At 35.1% G+C, this 3,667-nt stretch overlaps 1 non-coding gene across 1 annotated transcript; it reads right to left on the reverse strand.

Annotated features, from left to right (window-relative positions):
* Window positions 1–541: 541 nt before the first annotated feature.
* LOC117796236 lies at window positions 542–648 on the reverse strand. Its single transcript, XR_004620602.1, has one exon. It is a non-coding gene; the product is annotated as a U6 spliceosomal RNA (small nuclear RNA).
* Window positions 649–3,667: the final 3,019 nt, after the last annotated feature.

Genomic DNA, 3,667 nt, shown 5'->3' on the forward strand with positions numbered 1-3,667 from the left:
ATTACATTATCAAACTTCTCTTTGAGTAAGATTTTTTCACACTATGTCTCATGAAAAGATCTTTGGTAGAAAGAAAGGACAGTGAAAAACCTGAATTTGATGTAGTTGGACACTATTTTTAGCCTGAAAATGTTCACAATCCCCTTTGCCTCAAAAAGGAAAATCAACAAACAAACAAATACATAGAAAAATAGATAAGCAGACAATAAAGAAACATTTTATGAATCCTTTGGCGGGAAGTTGTGGCTGTCTATTCCTTAGGAAATGAAAACACAGACAATTTGAAATACTTCCTCCTAGTGCCTCTCCCTCTTTTCTCCCTCTTTATTTTTACTGCCATCAATTTAAAGACTCAAGATAAGAAATAAACACACACACACGTATAATCTATTTCCGATGATTATCAGAAAGTGGTTGACCTCTGTTATCTGTGCCAAAATAGAGAAAGAGAATGAAACCCGAATACTTTACAAATGAACCCAAGGAAATGATAGCAGTTTACTATTTTGAACAGAAAAAGGATGTGAAGAGTTAAGCACCAAAAGGACATAGATAGTTCACGAATCTGCATGTCATCCTTGCCCAGGGGCCATGCTAATCTTCTCTGTATCATTCTGATTTTAGTATATGTGCTGCTGAAATGAGCACAGGGTATAGATATTTCAAAAAATACTATACTACCACCCCAAGCATCACCGAATAATTAATTAACATATGGTTGATTCATGCTCACAATATGCTTGTGTATTAATAAGTTCATTGTTTCCTGCATATGAAAAGTGGGAGACACAAAGCAGGTTTCCTTTCTTTTGACTTTTAACCGGGCATGATAAGTAAAGTACAATAACTGGACTTTCCAATATCTCCTGGCCTTCTGAGAAAAAAAAACATCATTAAAAGAAATAAATTAATTTAAAATGGAGGGGGAATTGGTTCCAAAATAGGGTGTAAAACTTTACTTAAAAGCTATTTCTACTCATAGCATTTTCTCTGCATACTGTAATAGAGTTATAGTTGCAGTAATGGTTTGCTTACGGGCTAGCAATTAAGCACCTGCAGTCACTCCACAGGATGTAGATTTCACATGAATAGCTATTTTATAAATAAACAAATAGAAACTCATATATGTAATGGCAAAGGCAAACACTGCTTGGATTTTAAGTTTTAAAAAGACAGTTCCACACTTTTTCGAAATCATTTGTTTCCATATATAATTGGATTCAACTCAGCCTTTTCATTTTCCACATGAATAATTAATAATATCGCTATTATCCTACAGTCGTCTGTTGCAATTTAACCATAAGAGGGCTGTAATGAGTCTCTGCATTAAGGTAAATATAAGCACTATATGATCCATGCACATAGTCAATGTAAGCATGCAATTTCTCAGATGTGGGCGGAGGTTTATTTTTGATTATCCATCCCCTCTTCCTAGGTTTGGTGGTCTGCCCTGGGAGAGCAGGGTTACTGCCTCAGGCCTCCTCACATGTTCTCTGGATCTTGAATGGCTCCTTGTTTTAACATGTCTTCTGTGGCATATGGGGCTCTTTGTAATTGATTCGGATTCAGAAATAACTGCCCTAGACTCTCAGCTCTGCCATGTACCACCTACGTGACCGTGCTGCGTGACTTTTCTAAGCCTGAATATCTTCACATAACAAATGGGGGATAGAAATAACAATCACCTCATAGGTGAGTGTAAAGAATCTTCACTCAGACAATGGGGTAATGGGTCTCACTAGCAGGACATCTCCTCTGAGATTCCGCTACCAGGTAACAGTAAGCTACCCTTATACTTGCCTGAGAGGTTGTGCCTTCTCTATCTGTGATCGATTTGCCCTGGACCCAAAGTTCCTGGACCTCAACTGTCTGCAGCAGAGCTGGGTGACTGGGCTGGAACTGACAAATGGTTTCACCAAAACCTGTGGGTAACAGAGGAAATTAGTTTATGAGGTTTACATGATACAGTCTTGTAAGACGTAAGGAGAACCAAATCATTTTAGGAGGGAAGCCTGTGTAAAATAAACTGGTGAAAGACAACAGATGTTATTAATTTCATAAATTTAGAAAACATAACATATAGTTATAAGTATGTGAAGGTGTACAAGTTGTTTTATTTGGACAGTTAGTTCTCAGATTTTATGCAAATAACGCATTAAAATAAGACTGAAACTTTAGCAGGTAGAATTGTAGAGCAGCGCAAGCCTAGACTTGGGCAACAGGTGTATCCGTTCTTGAGTATCAGGTTCACTGTTAATTTTGAGACTTAGGGAACTTCCTTATTCAAAAATCATTGTTCTCCCTGGTAAAAGAATGATAATGATAGTTGCCTGAGGGTCAGCAACCCGTCACTTATCAGATTATCTGCATGGACCTAAATCTCCATAAATTTTAGGTATAATATTGAGACAAGTAGGAAATGAAGTCAAGGAGCATGGCAGAGGGTGACAGATGAAATTGAAGGTCTCCTGGAAATATAGACATTGGTGTCTTTTTTTTATATATAATATTTTTTATTATATTATGTTATTCACCATACAGTACATCCCTAGTTTTTGATGTAAAGTTCCATGGTTCATTACTTGCATATAACACCCAGTGTAGACATTGGTTTCTAAAGATAAATTTATAATAATTCAGAAAAGGAATCACATCAGACCATTTCTTATAAAGGTTGGAATGCTCTTAATTCTGCCCAATTTCCCCCAAAGATATTTATCAAAATATACCGCCCAAAAAATTGAGTTCTAAATTCTTTAACTCTGATTATGTAGAAAATCCCTTTCATTTACTGTATTAAAATTAAGGCAAGATTTATGAAAGGATAACCATAAGAATTTCATATCATAAACTATTATGCAATCTCACTTTAGAATAAGGTTTGTGGTTGGTCATTGTTGGTCCTTGTTTAATAGATTAATATTTGCTATATAGTATAAAAATTTGATTTTATGTAAGATAAATATGACATTAGTGGTAATTTCTATATGGAACACTAGGTCTTTATTCTAGTTATAGTTAAAATGTAAAATTATTTCTAAAGGAAATCCCAGGTACAATTTATATGATTCTGACCTATTGTGAACTTCAGGCATATAACCAAAAGCTGACAAGGGATCTTACCTCTTCTAGAAGCCTGAGTTTTGATTTTAAAAGTCAAAACTCTGCTGAAACATTTTCATAAAACACAGCTCTATCATTTAACTTTTCTTTGATTGTATTGTGCACGATAATACTAGATAAAATAAACTATTGTATTCAGAAAACAAACAAAGCAATGACTTTAATTCCTCTTTGACATTTACCTACTACACATGGATTTTCTGTGCTGTTTCTTACCTAAACGCTGTATAGAGCTTACTTTTAGCAAGAATCTGATCACATCTCCTTCCTACAAACAATGATCACAACTGATGTTGACACATCTCATGCTGTCTTTGCTGCTTCCAAAGGAATTCAACAAAAGCAGGAGAGATTAATGAGGGCAGTTGAAGCTCGTATTAGACCACATGCACTCAAAAACTTGCCAAGTTTTAAGTCAAATTAGGAATTGACATTAAACCTTGAAACATTCGTTGTAAAGAATAGGATAGCAACTAAAATTTACAGCAGAATAAAATGTTAGAGTCCTAATAAATGTCCAAGGAGAATATATACTCTAAAACAG

Source organism: Ailuropoda melanoleuca, chromosome 14, assembly GCF_002007445.2.
Source record: "Ailuropoda melanoleuca isolate Jingjing chromosome 14, ASM200744v2, whole genome shotgun sequence".
Lineage (NCBI taxonomy): Eukaryota > Metazoa > Chordata > Mammalia > Carnivora > Ursidae > Ailuropoda > Ailuropoda melanoleuca.